Below are 14,966 nucleotides of genomic sequence, written 5' to 3' on the forward strand. Positions count from 1 at the left end.
TTTGCAGTGAGGGAGATCTTGTGCCCCCTTGGTGTCGTATATGGGCGACCGCGGTGATGTTGTCCGACAGTATCTTTATGTGTTGGTTCTGTAGCGAGTTGCCCAACTGCTGTAGAACCTGCCAAACTGCCTGTAGTTCTCTGTAATTCGAGGACTGTTCTTTTATCCTCTGAGGCCAGGGACCCTGAAAGAACTGGTTCCCCACATGCGCTCCCCATCCCCAGGCGCTTGCGTCTGTTGTGATGTGGGTGGCTGGGTTTTGTAGCCAGTGAACCCCTCTCCGCAGGTTCTCTGGGGATATCCACCAACGCAGGGATGTTTTCACCCCGTTTGGGATGTACATTCTTGCTCCTAACGAGGACTGCCTTTTGTCCCACGAGGATAGGACTGAGGCTTGCAGGGCTCTGGTGTGGGCCTGGGCCCATGCTACTCCTGGAATGCATGATGTCAAGCTCCCCAGGAGAGACATTGCTTCCCGAATTGTGCAGAATCGTCTTCGTAGGAAAGTTCTGACTATTCTTCGGATTTTTTGTATTCTCTCCTCGGGTAGGCAGGAGCATTGCGATTCTGAGTTGAGCGTTATTCCCAGAAACGTCTTCTGCTTGTCGGGATCTAGGCTGGATTTTTCCCAGTTTATGATCCATCCTAACGATTGGAGAAGTTCTAGCACTGTCTCCAGGTGTTTTGTTAGGAGTTTTTTGGACTCTGCTATTAATAGAACATCGTCCAGGTAGGGTACTACTAGGACCGATTTTTTTCCTCAGGTGGGCGGCTACCTCCGCCATAATCTTGGTAAAGATTCTGGGGGCTGAGGATATCCCGAAGGGCAGGCATCTGAATTGGTGGTGCTCTATTCTTCTGCCCATGTCCACTGCGAACCGCAGGTATTTCTGAGACTCTTTGTGGATCGGAATGTGAAAATAAGCGTCCTTTAGGTCGATGGATGCCATGTAGGCTCCTCTGGGGATCAATTTTATCGTCGAGGAGATGGTTTCCATTTTGAATCTCCTGTATCGGACGCAGGTGTTCAGGTTTTTCAGATTTATTATCATCCGATGTTTCCCGCCGGGTTTTTTTTACTAGAAAGAGCCTGGAATAATGGCCCTGGGTTTCCTCGTTTCGCGGTACGGGAGATATTGCGTTTAATAGTTGCAAGTCGCGCACGCTTTGCCTTAGTAGATGTAACTGTTTTTTTGAGGCTTCCGTGGTAATAAATTTCCTTCTGGGGACAGACACTAGCTCTATCCGGTATCCGTACTGTAGGATCCTTGGGATCCATGGGCCCCCGCAGATTGCGGCCCATTGATCCACAAAGCTCCCCAGCCTTGCCCCTATGGGGATGGCGTCAGGGTCTCTGCTTCGGCTCCCCCTGGTGGGGGTTGAAGAGGATATTCCTTCCTCTGCCCCCCTTGGGGTAACTCCAGCGGCCTGTCTTGCCCTTGCCTCGGTAGGCCTCGGGCTGTTACATTGGAGCCCAGGAGAAGGTCTTCCCTCTCTGTGGCTTTTCCTCAGGGAACCCTTTTTTTTTCTGTCGGCCGCTTTTTCTAGAATTTTGTCTAGATCCGGTCCGAACAAAAATTGGCCGTAGAATGGGAGGGCACATAATTTATTTTTTGAGGCCAGGTCGCCTGACCATGATTTCAGCCATAACACCCTTCTGGCTGAGTTAGAGCGGGCTGTGGCCTTTGCTGAAAGTTTGACTGTCTCGGCCGCGGCGTCCGCTAGGAAGTTAGTTGCCATGCGCAAGATGGGAAGGGAGTCTAGGATCTGTTCCCTCTGCGTTTTATTGGTTAGGTGTAATTCCAGCTGTTCTAACCATACCCCCAGGGTCCGCGCCACGCAAGTGGCTGCGATCCCTGGCCTAAGGATTTTTGCCGCTGCCTCCCACGATTTCTTTAGGAGGCCCTCCGCTTTGCGATCCATGGGGTCTTTTAGCTGCGCGGCATCCTCAAAGGGAAGAGTCGTCCTCTTGGCTACTTTGGCCACCGGGACGTCTACTTTAGGTATTTCATCCCAGCTTGCGCAAACTTCCTCTTCAAAGGGGTATCTCCTTTTTACGCCTCGAGCGGAGAAGGAACCTGCGTCTGGTTTACTCCACTCTTTCTGAATTATTTTAGTGATGTTTTTGTGGACAGGGAAGGTATGCTTGCGCCTCTCCCCAAGTCCACCGAATATCTCATCCTGTAGTGTCCGCGGCTCTCTGGGCTGTTCCATTTTTAGTGTAGCCCTGACTGATTTAATTAATTCCGTCAAGTCGTCTTGATGGAATAAATATTTCCTGTAGTCCTCCTCCTCTGAGGACTCCTCGGCCGCCTGTTCCTCTTGCTCTGATCCGATGGAATTCTCGGAATCAGAAGGCTCCTCGGGAACATACGCCTTTCTTTGGCGTTTCGCTGGCGGTGCCGGCTGTGACGTTAGGGCTGATCGAACCTCCTCCTTCACCAGCTTCCTAACGTCGTCCATGAATCCCCCCGATTCCTCTCTGACTAGCCTAGCAACGCATGCCTTGCATAGAGGCCTCTGGTACGTGGCTGGCAGTCTCGTCCCGCATTCCACGCATTTTCGCAGTTTTGTTCTGGGGGGGGGGGATGTCTTTTTTATCCCCCTGACGAACAAAGCATTTTTGCGGGTAAATACGCAATTTTTCCATATACAGCATACTGGATATTTGCATTGTATTTTTTGCCGCACTGGCTAATTACGGCCGCTGAGGCTGAGGTTTCAGCTATCTCTGGGGCTGGAGCACTCATTGCTATACCGGTGCTGCAGACACCCTGCGACCTGTAGTGCTGGTATGTTCTGGCTTCTCTCAGGTTCCTATCTCTTTTGAATTTTCGCGCTCCTGCGCTAAGCCCCGCCCCCTCCGCTCCTGATGCAGACGCGATGACGTCATCGCGCTGAACACGTGACGCGGCGCCCTGCCCCCTGCCCTCAAAGGGCTTCCTGGAGCGCCGCGCTGTAATTTCTGCTGGAGGACGAGGGGGACTGAGGCTCCCGCTTTGTACCCCCCATGGGCCGCCGTGGGAGGAACCTGGCCCGGGGGTTACCACCCCATGTGGCGTCCCGGGAGTCGTCTTGGCTGAGAAGGGGGGACAGGGTGAGCCACTGCCCTCCGATCCGCCGGTATGTAGAATTTTGCTGGCTTCTCCACCAGCTCCTCTCAGCGATCCTGCCTCCTGGCAGGACAGGAAGACACTGAGGAAAGTGGGGAAGGGGGGGAGCTTTTAACCTCTCAGTATGTTCCTGTCCTACCAGGAGGAGGCAATCTCAGTTGGTGCTGTCGTGGAGACGACTGGGGGAAAAGGATTATTCCTGCACACGAGCGGAAACCAATTGCGGTGTCCGCTGACGGAGGAAAAATCCCAGCATGCTCCATTTAACTGTGGTTCCCGCATGGAAGGCTTCTATTGAAGTCAATGAAAGCCGTGTGGCCCACAGCCCGGCCGCAGCGGACATGGCGGATTCCGTGAAAAAGCAGGAGTTTAAATAAAATAATAAAATTGTACTGCGTTCGTCCGAGGGCGATCTGTGCGGACCATCCGCAGTACAGGGGAAAGAAAAAGGAAAGCAGGTACGTGCGGACTCCATTGCTGCCAGGGCCGGATTCCACATGTGCAAGCCCACTGACCGTATGCAAGCGGCCTAAAGAGGAGGGGAAAAAAGTCTGCAATGACAACGACCCGAAGCAGAAAAAGAGGTTCTGAAGACCGTGGCAGATTCCTACTCCCACCCCAAACGAAATTAAGGCTGTGTCCACACGGGGGGGTGAGTGGCAGCAGAGTGTCCGCAGCCGGCAGATCAGCAGCGGAAAGCCCGCCTCCAAGTCTGCACCATTTGGTGGGTTTTATCGCTTATTCCTGTGCGGAACTCCTTCCCTCATTGAGAAGAGGTGGAGTCGGCAGCGGAAAAGGCGAAAAAAAATGGCAGGCTGCGGATTTAAATTCAACACCGCATATCAATTTCCGCATGGGTTTTGTGCGGATTATTTCCACAGCGTGTGGATGAGATTTTCAAAATCTCATATAAATTGCTGCTATGGTTAATGACACTGAATTTCCGTCTGGACGGGCCGTGGCAAATCCATCTCGTCTGGACCCCCTTAATTTTTTGATTAATCAGCTGATTACCAATGTGGCTGCCACTATGAAAAGCCCATCGCGCTGACCGTAGCGCAGCCGCCTGGATTGGTATTGTAGTAAATTCAATGAGAGCTGCAGTACCAACCCTGACCAACGTGCTGCCCTCAGTGCGATCCGCTTCTTGCACTTTCCATAGTGACAGCGGCACTGTTAATCAGCTGATCGATGGGGATCCAAGCGGCTGTACCTGATGCTTATATATTGATGACCTATTCTGAGCACAGGTCATCAGTAGGAAAAATAATAACAGGGCAAGCTTGGGGTCCCTTGGTATATACATTTTTTATATTTTTTTGTAGTAGGTTAGATATTATCCCAGAAGAGCATCAGTTTCGGACACGTCCAGACAATGTGTGACCGTGATCCCTACTGACCACAATCTCTCCAGCAGAGGCCGTCCCCACTTACCATTCGACTAGCTATTAGTTGGGGTGAGTAGTACCACCTCATTTATAATTTTAACTGCATTTCATGGATGGCCGCCCCTCTTGTAGATTGTAAAGTTTCCATAGAGATTCTTCCACCTATTTTTTTTCCCAGTTTAGCACTTTTTTGTTTTTTTTGTTAGGTTTTGGTTTTCCGTCATAAAACTGCCGTTTCTGTCTTTTCCAATATTGGTTGCATAGAGATCCTTTTTATAATCTCCATGGGTATTTCTTTGTTGTATAGGGTACAGTTGTTCATGAAGGACCTGATCCTAATGTAGTAAAGGCTATCATTACTAGGTAGCTGATATCTCTCTGGAAGGGCTCCTGCAACGGGCGGATTTGATTTGCGGAATCCAGGTTCCGTAGGAAATACTGCCCATAGCCGCCTATAGAGAACCGCTGCTTCCTGCGCACAGGCAGAAATCAACTGCGATTTCCGCTCACGGCAGAAAAAACACAGCATGCTCTATTTCTGTGCAGTTTTCCAACTGAACGGCTTCCATTGAAGGCAATGGAAGCCATCCATCCCATTCCACAATCGTCATTGCAGAATCCGCGTCATCGTATAGTGACGGCGTGGCATGATCTGTACTGCACATGCGTGACGGCCGGCGCTTCCGCAGTGCAGATGAAGAAGAATCCGGAGAGGTAAGCAGGGTCACCGGCTGGGCACAGGGTCGGATCCCGCATGCCAGATCTGACCCTGTCGTGTGAAGGAGGCCGAAACATTCAAACAGAAACATCTCCGCATTAGAAATGAGGTCATCTACATGCTTCAGTCCCCTCTGCTTCCAGTCTGTCACATCTAGGTTTAGTATGAAGTGGCTTTAGGCCCATTTACACGCAAACACAATCTTTCAAATGATTAACAGTTTTAGCGATCGTTTTGCATAAAGTGTTAATGGACACTAATGTCCATTAACACTTTATTAGCTTCATTTGTGTGTAAAAGGGCTTCTGAGAGCTGTTTGCAGAGTACAGCATGTGATCTGAGCTCTTCACACAGCTCCATTGTTCTCGCAGGTGCTGTTGGCAGAAAACAATGTAATCTCAACAATGCAGAACACAGCGTGTGGTCCCTGTTATCTACTGTCCGGTTAAACAATGGATTTTAAGCTCACTTTTAAAACATCGTTCAGCCAAAGAGTGAACAATGGCGTTGCGTGTAAATGGGCCTTTAAGGTCTCTAGTGGCAATTTAGGTTTCTGTAAAGTGTCATAGAGCGTGAGTCTCTGGGTGAGAGACCACCAGGCTTGTATCTTTGCATGGGGACATCTCTTGGGTTACCAAACTCCTCCCGCAGTAGCAAAATGCATAGTGAAGATGCTAAGGTGTGGGGGGAGCGGTTAGGATAGGAAGGAGGGATGCGACCTGGAGGGGGTGAAAAGGGGGATGTGAGAAGTAGAGAGGAAAGGAAGAGGAGGAGCGCAGCAGTTGGGAGCCTGGAACAGAGAGAAGAGGACGCCCGCCTGCCCGACGGGAGTTGGAGTGAAGAGAAAGCTTTTCTTTAAGGGAGTTGCGAGTTATAGGATATTGGTTCTACAGCTGTAGGTGAAGGCGGAGAGGGCTACCCATGCCAGCATTTGGTAGTAAGGGTGGTTTTTCAAGCCCAATTTATATCTAAAGGGCGTTCTGACGCCCCTCGGAGTCATGAAGGTTTTGGTGGATATGAAGCATGGAAAGTTTTAAAAGTTTCAAAAAAGTTTTAAAGGAATGCTAAAGGTAAAATAAGTTAATAAAGCCGTGACCCAGCCGCTCTGAAAGCCATCTGTTGTGTGGAGAAAGGGGAGCAGGGGGTAAAGGGGAGCGAGTACCCCGGTCTGTGCCGCCACCCTTACCCCCCTGATTCTAGTGACCATTTAGGCTGCACAGTAAGTTATTTACAGCGTGGAAATCATCGGACAGACGGCAAACTATTTAACCTTAACAGATCCAAAACCAAAACCAAGGTCACCGCAGTCTGTTACTGAACTCCAAGTGCTGATGATAACGCAGTCTGCGCTCATTCAGAAGACCTACAAGCCACTTCAAACATCTTCACGGAAGCATACGAAAAGCTTCGCCTCTCACTGAACATCAAGAAAACCCAAGTGCTCTATCAGCAGCACCAACTAATCCTTCTGCAGTGCCAGGAACACAACTTCACGGTGTAACATTGGAAATTGTTACAAGCTTTGGCGTTGACTCCTAGGGTAGCTGCTGTTCCACTAGATGGCGCAGTTGAGGATTGTTTCGTCTCTCACCTTGCACGGTTTTGGTACGTAGAAAATCCTGACTTCCCCACGAGACGTGAATAGCAGAACCTGAGGGTGTAGTGCACGGCTCCTTACACTAGGTGGTGCTGTGAGTCCACAGTACACCCCTTTACTTGCAGGAGTGTACTTATGGGGTGGGGAGGGGGGGGGGGGACTCTCAAGTATTGCGTATTTCGCTAATTGCATATCTATACCTGTCAGTGTATTTTGTGCATGTAAATACACAGAAAAAAAAAGCTAGAAATCCTTTGGATTTCTTGCGCCAATACGCAGCGACCGTGGAGAAAATCCAAAATGAATGAACACAAGAGAAATCTAAATCCCATCAATGTTCGGTGTGGTCGCTCTTTACTTTGAAGTAACTCAGCAGGGGGGTTGTTTCCACACATCTTGGAGAACTAAGCCCAGATCTCTTGTGGATGTCGGCTCGCTCCAACCCTTCTGTCTCTTCATGTAATCCCAGACAGACTGGAAGATGTGAGATCAGGGCTTTGAGGGGCCAAATCATCACTTCCAGGACTCCTTGTTCTTCCTTACGCTGAAGATGGTTCTTAATGACATTGGCTGGATGTTTGGGGTTGCTGTCCTGCTGCAGAATACATTTGGAGCCAATCAGATGCCTCCCTGGTGGTTAACTAATAAAGATGAGCGAGCGTACTCGCTAAGGCAAACTACTCGAGCGAGCATTGCCTTATTCGAGTACCTGCCTGCTCGTCTCAAAAGATTCGGGTGCTGGCGCGGGGGAGCGGCAGGGAGGAACGGGGGCGAGATCTCTCTCTCACTCACTCCCCCCCGCTCCTCCCTGCTCAATCCCGCAACTCACTGCTCTCCCCCTCTTTTGAGACGAGCGGGCAGGTACTCGCATAAGGCACTACTTGCTTGAGTAGTTTGCCTTAGCGAGTACGCTCGCTCATCTCTATTAAGTAACTAACTGTACTTCTAAGCTTGAGGACACCATTAATCCTGACCAATTCTCCAACTCCATTTACTGAAACGTAGGAGTTCGCCTATACTTTTGGTACACCAATTTTTCGGGGGTTTACCTATACACCTAGTACACCAATTTTTTTTTCCGGGGGTTTGCCTATACACTTGCTACAGAAATGATACAGGGGTCTGCCTATACTCTTGCCACAGATATGTCTCAGGGGTTCGCCTATAGTCTTAGTACACCAATGTCTCAGGGGTTCACCTATACTCTTGCCATAGAAATGTTTTAGGGGTTCGCCTATACTCTTGCTACAGAATTGTTTCAGAGGTTCGCCTATACACGTGCTACAGAGAGGCTTAAGGGGTCCGCCCATACTCTTGACATAGAAATGTTTTAGTGGTTCGCCTATACTCTTGCTACAGAAATGTTTAAGGGGTCCGCCTATACACTTGCTACAGAAAGGTTTGAGAGGTTCGCCTATACTCTTGCCACACAAAATGTCTCAGGTGTTCACCTATATTGGTACACTAATGTTTCAGGGGTTCGCCTATATTCCTAGTACACCAATTTTTCGGGGGTTTGCCTATACTTTTGCTACAGAAATGTTTCAGGGGTTCCCCTATACACGTAGTAGAGAAAGGTTTGAGGGGTTCGCCTATACTCTTTCCACTGAAATGTTTCAGGGTTTTGCCTATGCTTTTGCTTTAGAAATGTCTCAAGGGTCCGCCTATACACTTGCCACAGAAAAGTCTCAGGGGTTCGCCTATAGTCTTTGTACACCAATGTTTCAGGGGTCCACCTATACTCTTGCCACAGAAATGTTTCAGGGGTCCGCCCATACTCTTGCTACAGAAATGTCTCAGGGTTTCACCTATACTCTTGCCACAGAAATGTCTCAGGGGTTCACCTATAGTCTTTGTACACCAATGTTTCAGGGGTCCGCCTATACTCTTGCCATAGAAATGTTTTAGTGGTTCGCCTATACACTTGCTACAGAAAGGTTTGAGGGGTTTGCCTATACTCTTGCCATAGAAAGGTTTCAGGGGTTCACCTATACACGTTCAACAGAAAGGTTTAAGCTGTTCGCCTATACTCTTGCCACAGAAAGGTTTCAGGGGTTCGCCTATACTCTTGCCACAGAAATGGTACAGGGGTTCGCCTATACACTTGGTACAGAAATGGTACAGGGGTTCGCCTATACTCTTGCCACAGAAATGGTACAGGGGTTCGCCTATACACGTGTTATAGAAAGGTTTGAGGGGTTTGCCTATACTATTACTATAGAAAGGTTTCAGGGGTTCGCCTACACTTTTGCTACAAAAATGTTTCAGGGATCTGCCTATACACGTGCTAGAGAAATGTCTCAGGGGTTCGCTTACACTCTTGCTAGAGAAATGTCTCAGGGGTTCGCCTATACTTTTGGTACACTAATGTTTCAGGGGTTCGCCTATACTCTTAGTACACCAATTTTTCGGGGGTTTGCCTATACACTTGCTACAGAAATGTTTCAGGGGTCCACCTATACTCTTGCCACAGAAATGTTTCAGTGATCTGCCTATACTCTTGCTACAGAAATAATTATGGGGTCCGCCTATACTCTTGCTACAAAAAGGTTTGAGGGGTTCGCCTATACTCTTGCCACAGAAATGCTTCAGGGATTCGCCTATACACATGCTACAGAAAGGTTTGAGGGGTTCGCCTAAACTATTACTATAGAAAGGTTTCAGGGGTTCGCCTACACTTTTGCTACAAAAATGTTTCAGGGATCTGCCTATACTCTTGCCACAGAAATGTTTTAGGGGTTTGCCTATACTCTTGCTACAGAAATGTCTCAGGGGTTCACCTATACACTTGCCGCATAAATGTTTCAGGGGTCCGCTTACACTCTTGCTACAGAAATGTGATCAGGAGTTCGCCTATACTTTTGGTACACTAATGTTTCAGGGGTTCGCCTATACATCTAGTACAACAATTTTTGGGGGGTTTGCCTATACACTTGCTACAGAAATGTTTCAGGGGTCCGCCTATACTCTTGCCATAGAAATGTTTCAGGGGTTCGCCTATACTCTTGCCACAAAAATGTTTCAGTGATCTGCCTATACACTTGCTACAGAAAGGTTTCAGGAGTTCGCCTATACTTTTGCTACACTAATGTTTCAGGGGTTCGCCTATACACCTAGTACACCAATTTTTCGGGGGTTCGCCTATACACCTAGTACACCAATTTTTCGGGGGTTCGCCTATACACTTACTACAGAAATGTTACAGGGGTCCGCCTATACTCTTGCCACATAAATGTTTCAGGGGTTCGCCTATACTCTTGCTACAGAAATTATCAAGTTGTCCGCCGATACACGTGCAACAGAAAGGTTTGAGGGGTTCGCCTAAACTATTACTATAGAAAGGTTTCAGGGGTTCGCCTACACTTTTGCTACAAAAATGTTTCAGGGATCTGCCTATACACGTGCTAGAGAAATGTCTCAGGGGTTCGCTTACACTCTTGCTAGAGAAATGTCTCAGGGGTTCGCCTATACTTTTGGTACACTAATGTTTCAGGGGTTCGCCTATACTCTTAGTACACCAATTTTTCGGGGGTTTGCCTATACACTTGCTACAGAAATGTTTCAGGGGTCCACCTATACTCTTGCCACAGAAATGTTTCAGGGGTTCGTCTATACTCTTGCCACAAAAATGTTTCAGTGATCTGCCTATACTCTTGCTACAGAAATAATTATGGGGTCCGCCTATACTCTTGCTACAAAAAGGTTTGAGGGGTTCGCCTATACTCTTGCCACAGAAATGCTTCAGGGATTCGCCTATACACATGCTACAGAAAGGTTTGAGGGGTTCGCCTAAACTATTACTATAGAAAGGTTTCAGGGGTTCGCCTACACTTTTGCTACAAAAATGTTTCAGGGATCTGCCTATACTCTTGCCACAGAAATGTTTTAGGGGTTTGCCTATACTCTTGCTACAGAAATGTCTCAGGGGTTCACCTATACACTTGCCGCATAAATGTCTCAGGGGTTCGCTTACACTCTTGCTACAGAAATGTGATCAGGAGTTCGCCTATACTTTTGGTACACTAATGTTTCAGGGGTTCGCCTATACATCTAGTACAACAATTTTTTGGGGGTTTGCCTATACACTTGCTACAGAAATGTTTCAGGGGTCCGCCTATACTCTTGCCATAGAAATGTTTCAGGGGTTCGCCTATACTCTTGCCACAAAAATGTTTCAGTGATCTGCCTATACACTTGCTACAGAAAGGTTTCAGGAGTTCGCCTATACTTTTGCTACACTAATGTTTCAGGGGTTCGCCTATACACCTAGTACACCAATTTTTCGGGGGTTCGCCTATACACCTAGTACACCAATTTTTCGGGGGTTCGCCTATACACTTACTACAGAAATGTTACAGGGGTCCGCCTATACTCTTGCCACATAAATTTTTCGGGGGTTCGCCTATACACTTACTACAGAAATGTTACAGGGGTCCGCCTATACTCTTGCCACATAAATGTTTCAGGGGTCCGCTTACACTCTTGCTAGAGAAATGTCTCTAGAGTATAGGGGTTCGCCTATACTTTTGGTACACTAATGTTTCAAGGGGTTTGCCTATACACCTAGTACACCACTTTTTTGGGGGGTCCGCCTATACTCTTGCCACAGAAATGCTTCAGGGGTCGCCAATACTCTTGGCACAGGAATGTCTCAGGGTTTCACCTATACTCTTGCCACAGAAATTTTTCAGGGGTTCGCCTATACACTTGCTACAGAAATGATACAGGGGTCCTCTTATACTCTTGCCACAGAAATGCTTCAGGGTTTCACCTATAAACTTGCCACAGAAATGTTTCAGAGGTTCGCCTATACACGTGCTACAGAGAGGTTTGAGGGGTTCGCCTATACTATTACTATAGAAAGGTTTGTGGGGTTTGCCTATACTTTTGCTACAAAAATGTTTCAGGGGTTCGCCTATACCCTTGCCATAGAAATGTTTCAGGGGTTCGCCTATACCCTTAGTACACCAATGTTTCAGGGGTTCACCTATACTCTTGCTACACCAATGTTTCAGAGGTCCGCCTATACACTTTTTACAGAAAGGTTTCAGGGGTTCGCCTATACTCTTGCCACAGAAATTTTTCAGAGGTCCACCCATACTCTGGCTACAGAAATATCTCGGGGGTCTGCCTATACTCTTGGTACACCAATGTTACAGGGGTTCGTATATACTCTTGCAGCAGAAATGTTTCAGGAGTTCGCCTATACTTTTAGTACCACATTGGTTCAGGGGTCTGCCTCTACTCTTGCTACAGAAATGTCTCAGGGGTTCGCCTATACTCTTGCCACAGAAATGTTTCAGGGGTCCGCCTATACACTTGCTACAGAAAAGTTTCAGGGGTCCGTTTATACTCTTGTCACATAAATGTCTCAGGGTTTCACCTATACTCTTACCACAAAAAAGTTTCAGGGGTTCGCTTACACTCTTGCTAGAGAAATGTCTCAAGGGTTCGCCTATACTTTTGGTACGCTAAAGTTTCAAGGGTTCGCCTATACACCTAGTACACCAATTTTTCGGGTGTTTGCCTATACATTTGCTACAGAAATGTTTCAGGGGTCTGCCTATACTCTTGCTACAGAAATGTTTCAGGGGTTCGCCTATACACGTGCTACAGAAAGGTTTCAGGGGTCCGCCTATACTCTTGCTACAGAAATGTTTGAGGGGTTCGCCTACACTTTTGCTACAAAAATGCTTCAGGGATCCACCTATACTCTTGCCACAGAAATGTTTCAGGGGTCCACCTATACTCTTGTCACAGAAATGTCTCAGGGTTTCACCTATACTCTTGCCACAGAAAAGTTTCAGGGGTTCGCTTATACTCTTGCTAGAGAAATGTCTGAAGGGTTCGCCTATACTTTTGGTACGCTAATGTTTCAGGGGTTCGCCTATACACCTAGTACACCACTTTTTCGGGCGTTTGCCTATACATTTGCTACAGAAATGTTACAGGGGTCTGCCTATACTCTTGCCACAGAAATGTTTCAGGGTCCGTCTATACTCTTGCCACAGAAATGTTTCAGGGTCCGCCTATACTCTTGCTACAGAAATGTCCACCTATACATTTTCTACGGAAAGGTTTGAGGGGTTCACCTATACTCTTGCCACAGAAATGTTTCATGGGTTCACCTATACACGTGCTATAGAAATGTTTCACGGGTTCGCCTATACTCTTGCCACAGAAATGTTTCAGGCGCCTGCCTATACTCTTGCTACGTAAATGTCTCAGGAGTCCGCTCATACTCTTGGTACACCAATGTTGCAGGGGTTTGCCTATACTCTTGCCACAGAAATTTTTCAGGGGTTCACCTACACTCTTACTGCACTAATGTTTCAGGGGTCCGCCTATAGTTTTGCCACAGAGATGTTTCAGGGGTCCGCTTATACACTTGCTACAGAAAGGTTTGAGGGGTTCGGCCATACTCTTGCCACAGAAATGGTTCAGGCATCTGCCTATACAGTTGTTACAGAAATATTTCAGGGGTCCGCTTATACTCTTGCTACACCAATGTTTCAGGGGTCCGCCTATACTCTTGCCACAGAAATGTTTCAGGGGTCCGCCTATACTCTTGTCACAGAAATGTCTCAGAGGTTCGCCTATACTCTTGCCACAGAAATGTTTCAGGGGTCCGCCTATACTCTTGCTACAGAAATGTTTCAGGGGTTCTCCTATACTCTTGCCACAAATGTTTCAGGGGTCCGGCCTATACACATGCTACAGAAAGGTTTTAGGGGTTCACCTATATTTTTGCCACAGAAATGTTTCTGGGTCCGCCTATACTCTAGCTACAGAAAGGTTTGCGGGGTCCGCCTATACTCTTGCCACAGAAAGGTTTGAGGGATTTGCCTATACTCTTGCCACAGAAATGTTTCAGGGGTCTGCCTATACTCTTGCTACAGAAATGTCTCAGGGGTTCGCCTATACACGTGGTACAGAATGGTTTCAGGGCTTCGCGTATATTCTTGTCAGAGAAATGTTTCAGGGGTCCGCCTATACTCTTGCTACAGAAATATCCCAGGGGTTCTCATATACTCTTGCCACAGAAATGTTTCAGGGGTTCTCATATACTCTTGCCACAGAAATGTTTCAGGGGATCGCCTATACTCTTGCTACACCAATGTTTCAGGGGTCCGCCTATACTCTTGCCACAGAACTGTTTCAGGGGTCCGCCTATACTCTTGCCACAGAAATGTTTCAGGGGTCCGCCTATACTCTTGCCACAGAAATGTTTCAGGGGTCCACCTATACTCTTGCCACAGAAATGTTTCAGGGGTCCGCCTATACTCTTGCCACAGAAATGTTTCAGGGGATCGCCTATACTCTTGCCACAGAAATGTTTCAGGGGTCCGCCTATACTCTTGCTACAGAAATGTCTCAGGGGTCTGCCAATACTCTTGCTACAGAAATGTCTCAGGGGTTCACCTATACTCTTTCAACAGAAATGTTTCAGGGGTCCGCCTATACTCTTGCTACACCAATGTTTCAGGGGTCCGTCTATACTCTTGCCACAGAAAAGTTTCAGGGGTTCGCTTACACTCTTGCTAGAGAAATGTCTCAAGGGTTCGCCTATACTTTTGGTACGCTAATGTTTCAAGGGTTCGCCTATACACCTAGTACACCAATTTTTCGGGCGTTTGCCTATACATTTGCTACAGAAATGTTACAGGAGTCCGCCTATACTCTTGCTACAGAAATGTCCACCTATACATTTTCTACGGAAAGGTTTGAGGGGTTCACCTATACTCTTGCCACAGAAATGTTTCATGGGTTCACCTATAGACGTGCTATAAAAATGTTTCACGGGTTCGCCTATACTCTTGCCACAGAAATGTTTCAGGCGCCTGCCTATACTCTTGCTACGTAAATGTCTCAGGAGTCCGCTCATACTCTTGGTACACCAATGTTGCAGGGGTTTGCCTATACTCTTGCCACAGAAATGTTTCAGGGGTTCACCTACACTCTTACTGCACTAATGTTTCAGGGGTCCGCCTATAGTTTTGCCACAGAGATGTTTCAGGGGTCCGCTTATACACTTGCTACAGAAAGGTTTGAGGGGTTCGGCCATACTCTTGCCACAGAAATGGTTCAGGCATCTGCCTATACAGTTGTTACAGAAATATTTCAGGGGTCCGCCTATACTCTTGCTACAG

Source organism: Eleutherodactylus coqui, chromosome 1 (genome assembly GCF_035609145.1).
Source record: "Eleutherodactylus coqui strain aEleCoq1 chromosome 1, aEleCoq1.hap1, whole genome shotgun sequence".
In the NCBI taxonomy this organism is placed as follows: Eukaryota; Metazoa; Chordata; class Amphibia; order Anura; family Eleutherodactylidae; genus Eleutherodactylus; species Eleutherodactylus coqui.